This window comes from Ursus maritimus, unplaced genomic scaffold (genome assembly GCF_017311325.1).
Source record: "Ursus maritimus isolate PB19 unplaced genomic scaffold, ASM1731132v1 scaffold_8, whole genome shotgun sequence".
In the NCBI taxonomy this organism is placed as follows: domain Eukaryota; kingdom Metazoa; phylum Chordata; class Mammalia; order Carnivora; family Ursidae; genus Ursus; species Ursus maritimus.
In genome coordinates this window covers 51,620,305-51,641,822 of record NW_024426996.1, presented here as the reverse complement: position 1 = coordinate 51,641,822, position 21,518 = coordinate 51,620,305, and the positions used below count along the sequence as shown (strand labels likewise).

The window sequence follows — 21,518 nt, the reverse complement described above, 5'->3', positions numbered from 1 at the left end:
GGGTTTCAGAGGAAACATGGCCCTGCTGCCATTTTGCTTTTGGACTTCCGGCCTCCAGAACTGTGAGAGAAGACATTTCTGTGGTTTCAAGCCACCCAGTTTGTGGTACTTTGTTACGGCAGCCTTAGGAAATTCATGCTAGGATGGATCACAATGATACACGCTTACATGTACTAACACACACTATGAGCAGGGGTGGGGGGTGGGCAGGGACCAGAATGATGTCACAGGTAGCCCAGCCTCCACAGCAACACTGATCTTCATGAACAATTCCCTCCAACACTTAAGGGGGTCCAATACAAGGTTTCGAGCAGCTGTTCCTAAAACCTCCTGCCCTGCCCTATTCTCTAGCTTCCCCCCACCCAATTCCCAGCCCCCCAAACTCCTTTATCCAAAGGCACTCTGTTTCCCTCCTTAGTTCTTTTCTCATCTTGCTAATCAATGAAGAGATCAATTCCCAAAACACTGTTCCGGGGGGAGCCGTGGAGCTATTCTCCTGCCCCCAGCCTCCTGGGAATGTACTTCGACTTTCTTATCAGTTTTTCTTTGGCAAATCTGACTGCATCAGTTTTTCCCTTCCTTAGAGGATGGGGCGGGGCAAGAAGCCAAGTAGGGAAGGGGAGGACAGGCTCGGAGCACTATATACTGAACTGGGTTCTTCCACCATCACCATCTTCACTGAGTGTACGATGTTTCACTTTTGGTCCCTTTGAAGGAATACTTTGATTAATGAAACCTTCTAGAAATTCCTCCAGTATGCAATTGAGTGACTGAAGTTCCCACTCCTCTCCAGTCATTTATGGCTCTCACCCATGGACCATCAGGCTTTGTCTTTCTCTAAAGGTAGGCCTAGGGAGGGAACTAGTATCAGGAAGACAAGGAGCCTAAGAATTAAGGACTTTAAGAGGAATCGTCTTCCCTTCCTTCCCCTCTTGCCCCAGGTTTTGATGCAATCGCAAAAGTTAATTCTGAGTAGTGATAAGAAGATACATTAAATGTGCAATGTTGTCTGACGAAAATGTATTATGGCTGCTTTTCAAGTAAGGCAATAATTAGAGTAAAAAGAAGGTATGAAACAGAACCTAAACTATCTTTGGAGTTTAAAAAACGAAGATAAAAATATAGACATAAATAGGGAACTCCTTTCATGCTGATTTTTAATAACATAATTCATATTATTATTTCAAAGAACATGTTGAACAGCCTACCTCCTTTTGTATTTAAAAAAATTTTTAAAGTGTTGTGGAGACTCATGGCTAGGTCTTGGGGGAGACATAGTAATTAGAGACATAAGAATAGCTAGCATAATTTCACATGGAAAATGTCTCAACTGTGGTCATCATGACATGGGTTTGGGAATAAGCCACCTCATTCCACAAGACAAAATTGAAGGGAAATAACTTAGTCATAGGGAAGTAGAACCGAATTCCCAGGAAAACGTAAAACACATGTTCCAGAGCACACCTCTGAAGATGCCACATCTATCTCGGGCCAACCATTGTTTACACAACGCTGTGTTATTCACCTCCGGCTGAAACGAGAAGAATATTTTTAGGTCAATACATTTCATATTTTACATTTTCCCAAGTCTTCGGCTCCCTTGATTATTTATGTGAAAAGCAGTGTAAGGATGGAGATTTCAGAGTTGTTTACTATCATGAAGAGACTCTAAGGTGGCCCCCATGATCCCTGGCTCCTGGTGTTCAGGGGCCCTTGTATAATCCCCTCCCCTGGAAGGAGGAACATCAAGGTCTTCAAGGAGGAGGTGGTAAGGACCTGTGACTTGCTTCTAACCAATAGAACATGACAAGTGGTGGAATGCCGCTCTAATAATTACATTATGTTATGTGGCCAAGTTGATGGAATATCACTCCCACCGTTACGTCACATTATGAAAGACTGTCCTGCTAGCGGATACTCCAGAGTCTTGCTCCTCTTGCTGGCTTTGAAGAATTAAGCTTCTATGAGTCTAACAGCTACAAGAAAAGAAATCATGCCAACAAGTGGACTGAGCATGGAAGCACCTTTCCTTAATTGAGTCCCCAGATGGGAAACCAGCCCTGGCCGATATCTTGATTGCAGCTTCTTAGAAGACCCAACTAAGCTGTGCCCAGACTCATGACCTACGTTGATCTTGAGATAACAAATACGTGTTGTTGGAATTCACTAAGTTCATGGTAATTTGTTACACAGCAATAAAAAATGAATACACTCCCACAAGAAAATACAATGAATACACTTATCTTTGATAGCTTATTTTTCTGGCCGTGTACCATGTTTTTCTTTCGAAGAGTTCAAAAACCATTGAGTTTTGGCTTTTATCATCAATATATATTATGTTCACATATACAAGGATACTCTTTTTCTTTATGGTAGAACTGACCTAGGTCCTAGCATCAAAGATCCTTGTATGAACAGGAGTATTTTCAACTTTGCATGTATATCAAGCCATCTTGTGATTTGTAGCAGCCAGTGATTCTCAAACTTCTTCTTAGACTTGAGTTTGGCCTAAAAACTTTGTTCAAAAATCCAAACTGGGGTCACCTGGCTGGCTGAGACAATAGAGTATGTGACTGTTGGTTTCAGGGTTGTGAATTTGAGTCCCTCCATAGAGGCATAGAGGTTACTTAAAAATAAAACAAACTAACTCATTAATTAACTAAATTTAATTTTAAAAAACCTATCTGACTGCTTGTTGACTATAAATTGATTGAAACTTTCTGGAGGCTATGGTTGAATATGTATCTAAACTCTGAATATATGCATACTGCTTGACCTAGAAATTTCCTTTTTAGAAAGTTATCTCAAATCAGACAAATGTTCAAAGGCATATGTTTAAGGATGTTTATTACAGCATTATTTATAATAGTGAAAATTTGAAAACAACCGAACTGATAAAATAGGTAGTAGGTTAGTTCATGGAATACCATGTAGGCATTTAAAATTTTGCCGTGGGTATATAATTTTTGTTCATAGGACAGTGTAAGCAAAAATTTAAAAGAATATACAGGAGAATTTGCAATATGTTCCCATTTGTGTGTGGATGTATTTGTGTGTGGATGTATTTGTGTGTGTTAAATATGCCTACACATTGAAAATAAAACTAGATATACACCAATATATTAACAGTGATTAGATCTGGGCAGTGAAATCATGAATAGTTTTTTCTTTATTAATTTCCTGACTATATTTTCTAATGTTTCTAGAATGTTCACACATAATATGTGCAATTTAAAAAGAATTATACTGTGGCTTTTGGTTTATTTTTTGTTTCTTAAATGACGCTGCCTCTTTCTAACTCCTGATCTCTCCATGGGCTGGGTCTTGTTGATGGTCCAGAGACCCAGACCTTGCTGCAGGACATTAAGAACATGGTCTCTACAGGCTAGGTCTGTATCCGTCCCCCAGAGAATATGCCACATACATGGGTATCCAGCTGTCACCCAGTATCTGCCCACACTCACTCAACTGACTCATACTTCAACAATACTACCTGAAAAAGAAATATTTTACTATAGCAATGTGTAGCAATTGCCCAAATGCTATATAACAGATCCAACTTTCATCACCCAAAACTAATTCTGTGCTGAGTGTTGGTGGCAGAGATTGCTTTGTAAGAGTTTGAATGTTCACCGAGTAGAAGGCTGTGGAAACGATTACTTGTGCCACAAACACTTATTAGATTATTGTTGTCATCCATAACACCATTGGCAAAAAAGCACACATTATTTAGTTTCATTGTTTGTACAGAAAATAAAATTATGTTGTAGTAAATGGATTTTAGTTTTTGCTTTTGTTGTCTTCTTCTAGATTCTTCTTACATGCACTTTAAAAGTGAAAAGGGATGCAGAGAGTATAGGGGGGAAGGGTTAGGATTATATCAAAAGAGAAGGTAGAGTAAAAGAGTCTGGGAATGTATAATTATTGAGTGCCTACCATGTGCCAGTTGCTGAATCAGGTCCTGAGATAGTCTCTCCATCAATGAAGGGGGCTTAGAGAAGACTAGACAATACAGAGAAGAACTAGGACACAAGGATAAAAGAACAAAGACAGCAAATGGGGACATTGGCAGCCCATATCCACTGTCCTGGGGGGGTGGGCGGAGGGGGAGAAACAGAAGGACAGGGAGAGAGAGAGAATCTTAAGCAGGCTCCATGCCCAGCGCAGAGCCCAACGCAGGGCTCAATCCCACGACCCAAAGATCAGGACCTGAGCTGAAATCGAGTCGGACACAACTGACTGAGCCACCCAGGCGTCCCTCCACAATTTCTTCAAGATTTCCCTGCCTTATTTGCTTTTAGAGTCAGGCCTTGTCCTACCTTTCCTTCCTTACCACTTTCAAAGCTTACCTGCTCGGAATCGTAACCTGTTTTGACTCCATCGGGATCTCTCAACGGTATTTTTGTTGATTTATTGAACATACAAATCCATGCTGCATTGTAAGTATTTTACTAATATTACCTCATATAACGTTTACCCCAGTCGTCTAAAGTAGGTGTTATTATTGTCCCCATTCTCAGTTGAGGAACATGTGCCAGGACAGTTACTCTAATAAATTTCATGCACTTTTGCGGGAATAGGCAGTGACGGCCACAACTTTAAATGATTCCAGAAATGTTTAAAGCACTTGTAGAAAAACAGGAAGCAACTGGAGCTACTCTAGTGGGACTGTCTTGGGAATTTCAGGATCCATTAGAAAAAGGGATCCATTAACCTCCTTTCAGTCATTCTCCCAGAATTCTCGTACGTGGTCAGGGTGCGGGGAGGTTCCAGGATGACCTGGTTCAACCCATCTTTAACTGCAGTTCATACTCACTTTGAGTAATTGGCTGGTTATTTTTCCATGCCAGGACCCTGTCTAGTTGACTGCTGTCCCCCCAGGGTCTAGCCAGGGCCCAGCGCGTTGAATGACTGGCTGAACAAATGAATGAATGAGAACCAAGAAGCTTTGATGTTCACTTAAGCAAAAAAGTGTCCCTGGACTAGAAACAACAGTTGGAATCGCATCTTAAACCCAAAGATGAGCTATGCCTTAGAGCAAAAAGGAAGGAAGTTATTCCAGACGCATAAGATAATAGAAGAAAAAAAAAGACTCAAATGGATATCTCTTAAAAAATGTGACTGCAGAAAATAAACCCAATGGGGGATTAGGGAGAGAGGAAAGAAGATAAGGTTGAAGGCAAACTAGAAGCTTCCCAGGTCAACGCAATACATTGAACATAGAGTAAAAGGCAAGGGGCAAAACTCTCAGGCAGCTGGAAATGCTGGCTGCCCCAGGTCCAGGAAGTGCCCAGAGAAGGACATTGAGAGAAGGTGGGAGAAGAATACCAATGAGGATAGTAGCGACCATTTACGGATAATGTTCTATTCCAGGCTGGATTCTTACTGCTTTGTGCTTATCGATTCCTTTCAGCACAACTCTGTGAATTGGATTCTGTTATTATTACCACCATCATCCTATGAATAATAAAACTGAATAGCAGAGAGGGGAAGTAACTTTTTCAAAGTCGAACAGCTTGTAGGTAGCAAAGCCAAGGTGTGAATCTAGGCAGTTTGCTCGGAGTCTGTATCACTCCCCATTACCATTTATCACCTCTCCTGCAACACGGACAACCTCTATGTGAGGACAGCCACCATGGCAAATAAATCAGCAATTTTTTAAAAAAAGTTTATTTCTTTACTTGAGAGAGAGAGAAAGAAAGCGTGTGCAAGCATGTGGGGGGGGGGCTGAGGGAGAGGGAGAGAGACCACCTTAAGCACACTCTCCACTGAGCAAGGAGCCCAACATGGGGCTCGATCCTAGGACCCTGAGATCCTGACCTGAGCCAAAAATCAAGAGTCAGATGATTAACCAACTGAGCCACCCAGGCACCACAGTACAAATCAACAATTTAAGTTGGTTTTCTTCTAAGTGTTTTTGTTCCACAAAAGTCCTCTTGCCACCACCCCCCACCCCCCACCTCTAACCAGATGGCACTCCATCTCAAGCCCCACCACGTGGAAATCCTAGGGCTCCCATCTTACAAACAGCCGGCTAAGAGTTGAAGGTAGAGACCCGTGAAGACCGCTAAGAAGAGGAAGCACTGCAACTGTCGAGAAATTAGAGAGATTCTTCAAAAACTAAATGTGGTAGCAGGGGAAAAAATGGGGAGGGGAGCTGTTCTAGATTACAAGTGACTAAAGAGATAACACCATCAATACAATGCACGAAACTTGACTTAAAAAAAAAAAACCCAGCTATGATGGTTAAGAAATGTCATCATTGGACTAGATCATAGATGATGTTAAGAGCTTATCGTTCATTTTCTAAGGTCTGACCATGGTGATGTGGTTATGTGGGAATGCTCCATATTTTTAAGAGGTGCATGCTGAATGACTGATTTAGGGCTGAAGTGTCATGAAACTACCTTCCGATGGTTTAGAAAGAAAAGTAGATAGAAAGGTTGAGGATGAGTAAATCAAAGATGGCAAAATATTAACAGTTGTTGAATTCGGTGGAGGCTAGGCAGATGTGCACTGAAATATTCTTTCAGGTTTCCTGTATCTTAGTTCCATAATAATGAGTTTCGAGGGAAAGAACCTAGAGGGAGGAGCGGTGCTTGCTTCCAGATTGGCCGAAGAAGGCAGGGAACTTGGCCAACGTCAAGGCCTTCGGGGATGAGTAGTTGCAAAGCTCGGGCTTGACCACAGGCGGTTGAAGGCAAGTACCTTCTCAAAAAATGCAGAACTGGACCGAGGACCGGATGGGAGATTTGGCAGCCTCTCCAATAAAGATAACAGGGGCAGCTGTGGAGGTAATAAAACTGCCTGAACTCATCTGGAAAGTCAAAAGTCCAGACTCGAGTTGGGGGAGAATGCAAGTTCCGGGGCTTTTCTGGGAATGGCTGGAGCTGGTCTGCCAGGGTTGAAACCCTCCCTCCACTGCTCACTGGTGGTGTGACCTTGGACAGGTTGCTTAACTTCTCTGACACCCCCGTTTCCTCTGCTAGCACTTCACTCATGGAATCGGGCATGAAGATGAAATAGAACCTCGTCTATAAAACGCCTAAGCCCGGATAAGTCTCACAGTGAGCCACTGGACCAAGGTCGCTCTGTTTGATCACACCCCAGGGAGAAGGGTGAGGTTAAAGAGAATCTTTGTTTGCCACTGACTGCAGGGGCCAAAGCATTCCAACCCACATCTCCTCCAACTTTGCTTGCTGTTGCATGTACGTTCAGGTTATTTAATTTCTTTCTTTTAAAAGTGAAATTACGCAGCCCGGGGTTAGCAGTGATGCTGATGAAGTTACGTGGTGGAAGAGATTATGTTGCAGCCTGGAAAATAAACATTGAGGTCTCTGCTTCAGGGTTTATTTATCTTCAACGATACCTCCTCTTTGCCTGGGTCATTATCCAGCATCAACGCATAATTCTATTAATATCGCCACTTAAACCCCGGCCTCTCCAGGCTATTCAGGGTCCCCTGTTGCTTGTGAAATCTTAGGGGCCTCCTATCATTTTGGACTTAAAAAGAGAAAGTAAATTATTCAAGCACATTGGTTTTTTTTTTTTTTCCCTCAACAAACCTCGGCACATCCTTGACTCATCGTTCCTAAAAAAGTATTGTTGCCAAGAATACTGTCTATCGCATTCAGTGCTAGCTGTACGTGGATTCAAAGGTTGGTGATAGTAAAACACTACGAGTCACTGGCGAGCTGGTGTTTCTCTGTTCGAGAATGAGAAATAGGTGGGGGAGATGTGGGTGGGCTCTGGAGACTCTGAAATGCCCGGAAAGCGTTTTGGCAGCAAAATCCAGAGCCTTCCTATGCTTAGCAGACATGATGGTGACCCAGAGATTCACCAGAGAAAAAAAAAGAAGCAAATGTCATGATAAATTCTACCTAAACTTCCACTATTTAAAATAAGAGTGTTATACTGTCCACCTAAGCCTTTGATCTGAAGCCCCGCGTGTTACTGTCGCACGGCAGGAGGGCGGCGTTCACAGGGAGTGTGTCAGGGTAACTAGCAGTCCTGTTCTAAGTGGGAGGAGCCTTACAGTTTATAAGGTGTGTCCCTCCATGTTGTATCACTTAATCCCCAAATCCTCCAGATAGCCTAGCCAGGTTAGTGTCCTTACTCGCTCCCCTCATCCCCCCCACCCCAGGCACACACCCTGCTCCTTCTCACAGATAAGAGCCCAGAGGCCCAGAGAGTTCAATAGCATACCTGATGTTGCACGTCAAATATGGCGGAAGAAGGACTCAAATGAAAGTCTTTGGACTGTAGATTCTGAAAATCCTACGTGGCTTCTCTTTGAGAGAAGGGAAGTGCTTCTCATTCCATTTTCCTGTGTGTAAGGGGCTTCAGGCTTCCCGTCAGTGCCCAAGATTTATCTTCTTTCAAAGATAGGAAGTCAGGGTGTCTGCAGAGCGCACATTTCCCCCACTGGACTGACCCCAAGATGACCTTTCCACTCCTCTCCACTCTCTGCTAATTCCTTGTGTCTGGGTTCCGATGGAAGCGTTGACAAAAGGAATGAATGAAGTGAAATAATGCAGGCATCTCTCACACAGCTAACACGTAGTAGGCATTCCAAAAAGGCTTCTTCTAATTTAAAAACAATATTTATTTACTAGCTGTAGCCACAGATTTGGTTAGGAAAGAGGTCAAAGGATTGACTTAAATTAGGTTTGAAGGTTGGCTGGAATTCAATTACCCATGACCCTCTAGTCTCTCCTGCCAGCCGTGATTAATGGAGGCTGGTTAAAGTGGGCTGGGATTAGTAACAGTGCGATCAACCCTTCCTAGAGAATGAAGATGTGGGAATTAGCTAAGAAGCATTCTGAGGCTGGATGAGATTTCTTAGGTTGGAAATATCCTTGTAATTTAGGCTAATGACAGCAGGGCTCAGATTTGGAGACAAAGGGCATAGGCTACCACAGCCCCTGCTCCTATTTTCCCCACAATTATGCTGGCCTGGCAGCCCTGCCTGATGTGGATAAATTATCATCAAGGGCTGTGGGGGATCTGGTTCCAGATCTTTAAAGAACACCTTGCTCTTGGGTATGTGGGACATATACTGGGGAAAGAGACCAACTGAAAATCAGAGAACAGAATGAGTTAAAATAAGAAAAGAATCTACCCTGATCAACAACACTTTCCTTTTTTCCGGGATTTCCTTTTTCTTCCTCACCCTGAGGTTTATCTAATCTCATTCCAATCATGGAAGAAGGCCCGGGGAACCCAGGACCCAGCTCCAAGTGTCTCTTCAAAGAGCTGATCTCTGGGAAGGTATTTTGAAAATATGATCCTAATTGCTAACTTTTTTTTGGTTTTTCATTATTATCCACCAACTTTTGAAGCAGTTTTCAAAGACTTCCAGTCCTTCTGCCGTGTCTAGCAACAATACATCTTTTGTTAGTACGTGAGAGAAGCCCAAGGAGACACGACATATATTTTCCTTTTTTGTTCTAACTCTGCTCCTCGATTTCTGTCCAGCCTTGATTTCAGAGCCCCAAACCTGTAGCCTGTCCTAATTTGCATAGCTGGCTTAAGCAGGCAAGCTAAGGAATCATTAAGGCACCCCCCTTGTCCCTTCTTGACCAAGTTGCTTAACGAACTTCGCTAAAATGCAGTCTAGTGTTATGAGAGTAATTGCATTTATGTGTCTTAATAACTTATCTGTCCCTATGCGATAACCCATTTCCCTGGAATAAAAAATACATACATGTGATTTGACGTATGGATCTTGAAGCTCACAAAATGAGCTCAAACCTGAAAGAGATCCAGACTACAACAACGTTTATTATTTTTAGAACATTACCTAGTCATTTTGATTAATTCGCTTGGAGTGCTTTTCCCTGCAGCCCCCCAGGGAGAGGTGGGGGGAAGGATGGTAAAACATAAATTTCCTCTGGTGACGAGTTCACATCTGTTTCGAACTGTAACATGGCAAGTCATTGTGAAATCTTCTAATGGGTGCCTGTCCCATGCCAAATAAGCCCAGGACCAAAAGCACATAGAGAAATAATTGTAAGTCACTGGACTGAATCCAGAAGGCCGAAGCTAATGTTTCACCTAATCTCTCTCCCTGTCTCCCCCTCCTGCCTCTCTGGCCAGTGGCCCTACCTGCAAGACAGCCCTTCAGAGCTTCCTTGTGGCCGCTCCGGGACTGTTTGCACCCTCTGAGCCCCGGGCAGAAGCACAACAACCATTCTGAAGCCAAAAGCCTAAAAGGGTTCAAGATTAGCTCCTGCAGTAGGGAGGTGGGGCTCTTGGAGGTTGGCACAGGTCTTCTTCTGAAAGGGTTAATTCCCTTCTGAGGGCGGTGGGGGCTGACCCTGGACAGACTTCTGCCAGCACCGCAGGCATGGAATTGGCCCAGGGCCAAGGAGAGCACCCTGGGTGGGGTGGGGCGGTGGAAGAAAAAAAAAAAGAAAGAAAGAAAAGAAAAAAAAAGCCGTTTTGTTTTTAATTCTCTTTATCTTGGCTCTATCTCTTGCACCACTGACTCCAGAACTTTAGAAGCTAAGGGTGGGGTTGGGTGGGGCTTAGTGATTTTTTTTTTTTCTTAAAGGGAAAGAATAGGAAAGTGTCTGAACATTTACACTCTGCTTGGACTTGATTGCAGTCAAGAAGAAAACCGCTGAGCGATGTCTGGTTGTATCTCTTTGGAAGTGGCTTTTGCAAAGGTGGCATCAACAGATCAGAAGGCAGAGAGGAATTCTGGGCTACTCACAGAGGAATTTGGACCTGAGAGAGACTCATGATGTTAATTATTGATGATTTCAGCTGGTTTGAACGAGGCTTTGAGCTTTAAGACAATATGCCCAGACTTGGCAACACAACGGTCAGTTAGTGCTAGTAAGGGCTCCTGAGCTCCGGCTATTTTAGAAAGACACATCCTGTATTTAGATCCTGTATTCCACCCTTGCAAAAAAAAAAAAGATAAAGGAAAAAAAAAACCCCAACATTCTCCCCCCCCAAAGAAATTTAGCTAAGTTTCAGGCCTGAAATGTATTTTTTGAACAAAAGAGATGTGTTACATATTGTAAGAAAACACAATATGTGAAGATTCCAACTTGCCAAATTGGGTATAGAGAAATAAAGCATTTTACAGAAGTATTTGTTATAGGGCCTTGTAAATAAAACCTGCTTGAGTATCTTTAAGTCAGGGATTGATGGAATCAGGTACAGGGAAGTTCCCTGTGTCAACACCGTTCCTGGGATGGAGTATGCTGACTTACACGTACCTATGGTCAAATCCCAGCTCCGCCACTGTAGAATTGGGACTGCGGCCCAGTCACTTCAGCCCTCTGAGCCTCAATTTCCCCATCTGTAAGATGAGGCAGTATAGTCCCTGCCTTATAAGATTTTAAAGAGCTGCTTGAGACACATAAAGCGCCTGGGGCATCCCTGCCACCACTGCAGTAGGTGTTCACGGCTCTTAGCTTCCTGTGGGTTCTCCTTTTCCAGCTCGGAGACCACATGGGGCAGCCAACAGGGAACAAAAGAAAATTCGGTCCTTCTTTGTAGCTTTAGATGTCTCAGATTTTTTTTTTTAAGATTTTATTTATTTTTTTTTGAGAGAGAGAGAGAGTGAGCGAAAGAGCACAAGCAGGGGGAGGGGCAGAGAGAGAGGGAGAAGCAGGCTCCCCGCTGAGCAAGGAGCCCAATGTGGGGGCTCCATCCCAGGACCCTGGGATCATGACCTGAGCCGAAGGCAGACAACAGACTGAGCCACCTAGGTGCCCCTAGATGTCTCAGATTTATGTCAAGGAATATGTGACCTCAAAACAATAGGGTTTAGCTGGGGCTAAACAGCTATGGCTGTTTCTGCCTTTCTCATATTTATTTATTTTTAAATTTTTAAAGTGCTCTCATAGAGCACTTACCATAAGGTAGGCACATTCCAAGCACTTGACAAATACTGACTCGTCTCATCTTTCATAACAAGCCTATGAAATGTATACCATTATCGTTCCCATTCTACAGTTACGGAAGCAGGAACAGAGCGAGCTGAAGTCACCGACCCAAGTTCGAGTAACAGGTAGGTGGCACAGCCAGGATCCAAGGACGGGTAATCCGCTCCGTTCCCCCAGTGTGTATCATGGGCAGGTTCTTTCCTGCGGAAGCCCTGCCGAGACCAAAGCAAGCCGGATGGGGTACGGGGCCATCTCTGCACACTGAGGAAAAGAACGGTGGGACCAGAAGTCTGGAAGTTGCAAAAGCCTCCATGCATAAGCTTTGCGTAGCCACAGAGACCAGACCAGAGAGACCTAGACGAGGCGAGCTGAACGGGAACTCGTAGGTTTCCCAGGCCCTGGCGCTCTGGTCACCGCTCCGCTCCCACTGCCTCCAGGGGTGCCGCCTCACGTCGGACTTCTGTGCTCTTCCTCCTCCCCAGACCAGGGAACAAGCATTTGCTGGCTGTTGCACCCTGAGGCAGGTGGCAGAAGAGGGGACCCATTAGAGTCATCAAGAAAAATAAGAATCCGGTTGATCCTTGAACAATGCAGGGGTTAGGGGCGCCGACCCTCTGCAGTCGAAAATCCGTGTATAACTCAACTCTCCAAAAACTTAACTACTAAGGACTTACTGTTGACTGGAAGCCTTATTGAGAACATAAACAGTTGATTGACACAGATTTGTGTGTTTGTTGTACTGTACTCTTACAGTAAAGTAAGCTAGAGAAAGGAAAATATTAGGAAAATCATAAGAGAAAATCCATTTGCAGTATTGTATCATATTTATCCAAAAATATTTGCATATGAGTGGACCCGTGCAGTTCAAACCCATGAGGTTCAAGAGTCAACTATAACTCATTTTAAAATTTCACCTTTTTTTTCTTTTATTACACATGCAATATGGGTTTGTAGCCGACATTGTAAAGGCGCGGACTCAACCCTATTTCCCAGCCCCTTCTCCCTTCCATTTTCCAGCTCGGGATGATCATAGGATGCGAATCCGGCCATTGCTGCCTAGATCTGTCATGGAGCTCCTGGGAAATCTGTTTTCCTGAGACAGGCTCTGGTGCTTCTGGTCCCCCTTTCTTCTCGGAAGGCTCACGTGATGACTGGAGGGACGGTGGCCACTTAAAGGCCACAAAGGAAAAGCCATGCCGATTTCAGACGAGGCCTCCTTGAGCTGCTGAGACACTGTATTCGGATTTCTGTCACCAGCAGCCAAGACAATCCTATCTGCTCAGTGTTCTGTGCAATGTTCATAGGAGAAAAGTGAGAAAATACAGAAAAAAAAATTAAAAGGGGGGGAAGATTACCAATACCCTATTGTCCAGAAATAACTAAAATATTATTTAAATATATATTTCTTCAATTTTTCCTCTTTTTGTAGATTTACAAAAATATGGACTCGTGCTTTATAAGCATTCTTTTGTAATGGAATCTTTTATTTACCAATGTGCCAGGGCCATCTTTCTATACTAATCATGGTAATCTACATGTCACTGTATCAATGTTCCAAAGTTTATTTACCCAATTCCCTATTGCTGAACACGTGTTATTTCCAACTTTCCCGTTATAAACAATGATAGTGTGAATGTGTTTGTAGATGCGTCTCTGATTCATTCCTTGGGATTATTTCCTTAGGATGAATTCCTAACAGTGCTGTGAATTGCTGGCTCAAAGAAAACGCCCATTTTGTAGGCTTTATATCCTAAGATAAAATGCCCTTCAGAAAGGTTTTACCAAATTTTATACTTTCACTTGAAGTGTGTACCTCCCCCCCCCCACATCGTTGTCCACACGGGGAGCAATCGTCTTTTTAAAAATGTCTGTCAGTTTAATAGGCAGTATATAGATTACTTATTCAATTTTGAGTTTGACATATTCCCATGACATCATTTACCATTTCTAGTTGTATTAATCATTTGTTATGTGCCAAACATGGGGCTAGGTCATTTACATATGGTATTTCTTTTAATCCTCACAAGTCCATTATCTTTTGCTCTATGGGTGAGTAAACAACAGCTCAGAGAGGTTAAGTAACTTGCTCAAGATCACACACCTAGTAGGTGATCAAACTGGGCTTCATACCTAGGTCTTCCGGACTCCAAAGCGGTCACTGTAATAAAGTTTTTTTAAAAAAGGTGGTGGGGTGGGGAACTGTGCAAGTTCTTAAGTCCTAGTTGAATGGGCCAGGAATTGGGAGGAAAGAGATGGCACCCTCCAAGGGATAACTGGAAAGAGTTCATGGAAGGGACTATCTACAGCAGGGTGGGGAGGTCTAAGGGAACAGCCAAGGGTTAATGAAGCACCAAGGGACCATCAATCGCAGCCCTGGTCACCCCAGGCCCGAAGGACAGAAAGAGAGACCTCTTATGGGAGTCTGGTGGTATCTATAGGGGAGTGGCTGCCTGGCCGAAGCTGCGGCCATCCACAGAGAAGCACAACCACTGCCAAAGAGAAGACAGGACACAATGACACAGCCAAGTCTGGCCTCCTGCTGGCGACACCCATTGGCCAAATCCAAATGGAAACCAGAAGACAAGAAAACCTGGATGTATCATCCATGGAAAACAACCTCTGGGACACACAATAAGGAAAAGAAGGATGGCAAATGGCCCTACAGGGACACATTTGCTCTTGATTCCATTAGAGGAGCAGAACTGTATCATCCTGCAACTAGCTATGGCTACACTTTAAAACCCATGTTTGAGGCTGCTATGGGATTAAAGGCAACCGTGTAGTACAGTTTGGTACATAGTAAATAATAAAAATGAGTTATTATTGTTTTCACACTTAGAATTAGCCCTGGACACGAATCACTCCAAAAGATTCTTCTTCGTGCTCTGTTTTTGCATTGCTAACTCAAACCACCGTCCATAAAATAACAAGGACAAACTACAAAAACAAAACCAAAAAAGCGGAAGAAAGCAAAGGAAAGGAGAAAAACCAATTTGTTCTTGGGTACACAGCTGGGTACGTTTCCCAAACTCCCTGGCACGAAGGTAGGGGGATAGGACTGAGTTCCAGCTAATGGAACGTGAGCAGAGGTGATAAGCGTGACTTCCAGGCCTGGCCCGTAAAAACCCCTCACGTGCGTTCAGTCTTCATGCCGTCTCTTCCTTTGCCAGCTCAGCGCCCACGAACAGGATTTCCTCAGAATTCCTGTTTCTAGAGACAGAGCACCTGTCAGTCTGCGTTTGAGCAGAGCCCCTACACCATCCAATTGCTCCTGACTTGGAAGTACTTAGCTTTTTATGGAAATGCAAAAGAAATGCTGAGCGTGTTTAGCTACTGATTTGCGATAGTGTCTAGTGGTTCCATCATTAAGACAAAGACCAAATACAGTATTAGAGCAACATTCAGAAAAGGACCCAGACAGCATGAGTGGCAACAAATAAATGCATAGTGAGGCTCGTCAGGAAGCAGCCCTCCAGTCCTGTGACCCCCCCAATCTTCCTTTCCTTCAGGAGAACTTAATTTGGGTTTACTTGAATTATTATGCTCTACCAAGAATCTCTGTCAAAAATTTCTTAAAATGAGTGGAAATTACCAACAGTGCAAGGCTGGCACCACATGTCATCAGTTGTATAAGATTTGGGTTCGTATCCAGTCCCCACTCCTTTGGAGCAGTGGACCTTGGCAAAGGACCCGACCTCTCTCAGTTAATATATACAAAGAGCTGAAAACCCGTGTCAGAAACACAGGAAGCACTCAATGCAGGCTTGATGAATAAGAGACCGGAGTGAGAAGAAGAGATAGCCATTCCATCCCTCCCCTCTTTTCCCTTCAACCAGGGGTCTCTCTGGCTCCCGAGCTTCCTTCTATCTCAGGAGGGGGTTGGTGGGTGGAGATTTGGAGGAACAGGGAGACAAGGAAGAATAAGGGCATGCGAATGGCCAGCCACATGTCTCTTTCCCTCCTCCTCTGAGGGTGACACAGACATCCACTCCCTCAGTGAGCGTATCCCACACCGCCTTTCCCCCTGGTGGTCCAGAATATAGCATCGTATTAGAAACCAGACTCTGGATTCAGAGTGCCTGGGTTTGAACGCCGGCCATCTCACTCCCACAGAGCCCCCAGGACAACGCCTGGCATAAGTGGCTGCTATCAACGTTAGCTGTTAGTACTGTTATGGCTTCAGTCAAACCCTTCAGTACCTGTCTGCATATAGAGGTATTCTGGACATGGTCATTACCTCCCCTCCTTGGAAGATGCCAACAGCAGTCCTCCCCGAAGGAGGCATCCTGTCTTGAAGCCCCTGCTCCCACCCATTACCCTATTTGACTGAATGTCACCAACTCAGAAAAAATTTCAATGATTTGTGAGCCTCACAAATAGACTAGAAGAAAGGGAAAACCTTTAGAATGACTAGGGCGCAGGCCCCTGCTCTAGTGTGATGAAAACAGTGCTGGAGGGATAGATGACCGAGTTACCTCAGGTTTCAACAGCATGGCAGGACCAATTTCCCATCAGTTAAAAGGGGAATCATCCCATTCCATAATGACAAGAGAGAGAAGTCATGGCTACAGAATATTAAAATATATAAAACCAAGAGCATCCATAAAATGCATGTAATAGGTAGGACATAGTTTCAGTTATATATTCCATCAGTTTTAGTTCCCTAAAACCTAACATCTCTATTATACAACAGTACAACACGGTTCATGCATAAGGCATATAACTGCAGAGCTGCAGACACTAACACCAAGTTCCTGGACCTAAAGTCTTGGTGTCAGGTCATAGCATGGGTCAGGAGGAACGTTCCAGATAAACGAATAGACTGAGAAATGGAGACTGAGGTTATTCAGGCGCACCTACTATGTGCCAGGCGCCAGAAGGATGTCCCCTCATTTAATCATCACTAAATCTATGATTTACAAGTAGCTTTCAGAAAACCATCTGTGCCTGGGACGGAAGCTGGGCTTTGCCACTTTCCAGCGGTGTGATTTTTAGGAAAGTTGTACAGCCTATCTGAGTCCGGGAGGAAGAAACAGGCTAGCATCCGGAAAACACTCAGTACACAATAGGGGCCTGATCAATAGGATTTTCCCCCCTCTTGCTTCTATTAGTGGTTTTCAACTTTGGCTGCACATGGCAACCACTTGAAGAACTCTAAAAAATATTCTTGACTCAGCCCTTCCTCCGGAGATTTGGACGTAATTGGTCCAGGGTGTGGCCTGGACTTGGGCATGGGGATTTTTAAAAGCTCCCCCTGGGTGAAGGTAAAGCGCAGCCAAGGTCGAAAACCACTTGTCTTAATTGAATCATCCGCTATCACGCAGGGAGTTGGTGGGTGATGCAATAATGGTATTGTTAATCACATTGGCCGAGTTATCAGAACTGGGAATTCTGGGAATGCGGACATCCCCTCCTGCCATTGAGGGAAAGGACACAGCAAGTGTGAGCACCCTCAGCCCCGGGTCCTGGGGGGGGGGGGGCTGTCAATCTATGCAGATGAAGGAAAAGCAGACCAGCGCTTTTATCTTGATCAGGGATACCATTTTGGGAAAACCAATTCTCTAGAACAAAGTATATGCATTAAAGAGCCTGTGGGTGTAATTCTTCAAACTAAATGTATGTTCCAGGAACCAAGATAACAGTCCTGCTGTTTTAATGGAGGACTGAAATTCTGGTTTACAGCACTGCTGTCGCCTGGCTCTGTGACACGGAAGGCAAGTCCCTAGAATGCGCTGAGCTTCCATTTCCCGAGCTGTTAGGGACATACCCACTTTTAAGGAGAACTATCTGAAAGCTTGACCTTCTCAGGAAAAAAAAAAAAAGGAAAGAAAAAAAGGCATATCCATCCTGATGCGTGACTTTACATACATTTTACATTTAGGGAAATTCATGGACCACATTAAATTTTTCTTAATGAGATAAACCCTAAATCCCCTTCCAACTTGATAACATTATTTTACTCCAATTAAACGATTGTTTAAAGGTTATGCTCTATGGGTGGGCTCCACGGGAGGGAGAGGGACATCTGAGCCCGGCAGTACTTGAGCAGGAAATAATGGGGTGAATCTCTGGGTAGAGTGAGTCATTTCTAAGACCTTGGGTCTAGGCAGCCCAGTCAAGTATCCAAAAAAATCTCCTCAGGAAAAATAATCAGGCCGAAGAATTACAATCCTAACTCTTTCTTTAGGAATTAATGCCTTTAACATGATTTTCAAAGTGCAGTACCGAAAATCCACATTTCATTATCAGGTTCAAAGCCAAAGGGCTCTGCGGACTCGCTAAGCAGGCTGGACGGCGGCGCCTGGGCACGCAAATCCCTCTTCTTCCCGAGGCTCCCTGTGCGACCCAACCCGGGCAAATTGCTTCCTTCACCTCTCCGTGCCCTCGCCTGGAAAGCGCAGATAACAGCGCTAACCTCACCGGGCTGGTATGAGGAATAGCTAATAAAATGTGATAGCGACACGCCCAATTCAAATGCAAACGGTGTAAAACAACAAAAAGCATATTTAAAGATTTCCACAGCTGGGAGATTGGGGGAGATGGGGACAGACAATAAAGCTTTGAGAGGAAATTATTTATTTTTCTCTCTAGCGTACTCATCAGTGAATGGATGAAAATACATTATGCCGTGGGTCAGACACTGTGCTAGACTCTGGGAAATAGACAACAGTCTTGGTTTTCATGTCATTTGCAGCCATTCCAGGAAAGTCATGTCAAACCCATTGGAAAATATTCTAAATCACAGGACTCTCTCTTTCTCTTTCTATGATTATTTACCAAACTCTGTCTGCATATAACTCTGTCTGCTAGGAGCTTTGGGAAGGGCAAAGGCTTATAAAACACATCAATGCCCTTGAAGAGTTTGAAATCTCACCTTAAAGAGAAGACATATGGGAAAGGGAAAATAGTCCGAGGTAGCCTAAGACCCGATGCCAAGTGAATATTCAACTTCTCCTTTCATTTGTGTTTCTCTTCCACGTGAGGGCCTCCCTTTGCCACGGTCTCCTTCCAAACTCTGTGAGTGCCTTCCATGCCCACTCCCAGATTTCTAGGTCTCTCTCAGGAGCTGGGTAAACCAACTAACCTATTTGCTACAGTATAAATAGCCAGGACCTAGAAGGTGCAGGCTCTGTAGAAAGCTTCACGTTTATTTTTTATATGGTTATTTACGTGCAATAAAATACTCAGGTTCCAAGGGTACAGTTAAATGAGTTTTTGACAAATGTAAGCACCGTTATGAATATATAGAACACTTTTATTCCCCCAGGAATTTTTCTGCAGTCCCTTTCCATCAATTACCCCTCATCTAGAGGCGATTGCTGCTCTGATTTCCATCACCGGAGCGCAGTTTTCCTGTCGATCTTCATATAAATGGAATTCCACTAGGTGCTCTTGTGTCTAGCTTCTCTGATGCAACATAACGTTTTTGAGATTCATGCGTTTTGTTCGGTATATCAGTAATGCGTTTGTTTTTATTGCTGAGTAGTATTCCTTTGTATGAATATGCTGTAATCCACAGCAATTTTCAGGGACATTTGGCTTGTTTCCAGGTTTTTGCCATTATGATAAAATTATGAATATTCTTGTACAGATCTTTTTGTGGACGTATGTGGAGCTTTTTCCAGCTTTATTGAAATATAATCGACATAATATTTGGAAGTTTAGGGTGTACAACGTGATGATTGGATACACTTATATATTTCAAAATAATTACCACTGCAGGGTTAGTCACACCTCCCTCACCTCACATAATTACTTTTTCTTTTTTCTTTCTTTCTTTTTTCTTTGTGTGTGGTGAGAACATTTAAGATCCACTCTTATAGCAATTTTCAAGTACGTAACATGGTGTTGTTAACTCTAATCGCCATGCTATGCATTGGATCCCCAGAAGTTGTTCACCTTATAGCTGGAAGTTTGTACCCTTTGACCAACATTTCTTCATTTTCCCCCACTCCCCAGTTCCTGGTAATCATCATTTTACTCTCTGTTTCTATAAATTCAACTTTTTAAAATCCCACATATAAATGAGATCATATGGTACGTGTCTTTGTCTTATTTCACTGATTTCACCAATGCCCTCAAGATCCATTCATATTGTCTCAAATAACAGAATGTCTGTCTTTCTCATGGCCAAATAATATTCCATCGTGATGTATATACCACATAGTCTTTATCCATTCACCCATCATCCTAAGAAATCTTTGCCTACCCCCCAACATGGTATCTCTGTTCTTTTTTGAATTACTTTTGGAGTTTGGTATGGCAAGGGACCTTCTATCACTTTTTGGAATGACTATCTTCTTTGAATTCTATTGGTGCCTTTATCAAATATCAGTTGACTACAGGTGTGACTATTTCTGGGTTCGATTGTGTTCCATTCATCTATTTTTTCATCTTTACTTCCACACGACACTGTCTCGAGTACCATAAGCTAAATGTAAGTTTTTATATTCATTAGCTACTTCTTTTTTTTTTAAGGGGGGCAGGGGGAGGGGCAGAGGGAGAAGGAGAGAGAGAAACTTAAACAGGCTCCATGCCCAGCATGGAGCCCAACACGGGGTTTGATCTCATGACCCTGAGATCATGACCTAAGCTGTTATCAAGAGTTGGGTGCTTAACCAACTGAGCCACCCAGGCACCCCATATTCATTAGCTATTTCTGCATAGCAAAATACCCCCAAATTTGGCAGCATAAAACAACAAACATTATTTCATACGGTTTCTGAGAATTGGGGATCTGAGAGCAGCTAAGCTGGTAGTTCTGCTTCAGGGCCTGTCATAAGCTTGCAGTCAAGCTATTGGCCAGGCTTGAAGTCAACGGAAGGCTAGATTAGGGCTGGACGGTTTGCCTCCAGGATCACTTATGCAGCTGTTGACTATTGAGGAGAGACCTCCGTTCCTTGCTAATTGTTGGCCATGGGTTTCAGTTCCTCACTATACGGGACTCTCCATCGGATTGTTCATGACAGAGGGACTCACTTTCCTCAGAACAAGTGACCAAGGAGAGAGAATGAAAGAGAGAGAGAGGTTTTACAATGTTTTTATAACTTAATCTGGGAAGCAAAATGTCATCACTTTTCCCATATTCTTTTGGCCACAAAGACCAACCCTGACAGCGCCCGCGGGAAGGGACTACACAAGGAACTAATACCAGGAAGTGGGGATCATTGGGTGCCATCTTGTAAGGTAGTTACAATCTTGAAATCATGTGATATAAGTCATCTCACTTGGGTTTTCTTTTTCAAGATAGTTTTGGCTACTCTAGACCCTTTGCATTTTCATATGAATTTTAAAATAAGTTTGTTGATTTCTAAAAAGTATTTTCCTAGAATATTCACTAGGATGGCATTCAGTGTAAAATCAATTTGGGAAGTGTTAACATTTTATCAATTTTGAGTCTTCCAGTATGTGAACAACAACATGAAATTTCTATTTATTTTATCTTCTTTAATTTCTCTCAGCAAAAATTTTTTTAAAGATTTATTTATTTATTTGAGAGAGGGGTGAAGGGTAGAGGGAAAGGGAGAGAGAGAATCTCAAACAGACTCACCGATGAGCACGGAGCCCAACACAGGGCTTGATCTCACAACCCTGAGATCATGACCTGAGCTGAAA

At 43.4% G+C, this 21,518-nt stretch overlaps 1 long non-coding RNA gene across 3 annotated transcripts in view; it reads left to right on the top strand.

Annotated features, from left to right (window-relative positions):
- The window catches only part of LOC103672664, a 199,248-nt gene that overhangs the window by 130,266 nt on the left and 47,464 nt on the right, over positions 1-21,518 (top strand). The window contains exon 3 of one of the 3 annotated variants that reach the window (XR_005833425.1): positions 11,974-12,028. The exons of the other annotated variants lie outside the window; for them this stretch is intronic. This is a non-coding gene — a long non-coding RNA (uncharacterized LOC103672664). The remainder of the gene's footprint in view (positions 1-11,973; positions 12,029-21,518) is intronic. 3 annotated transcript variants of the gene reach the window in all.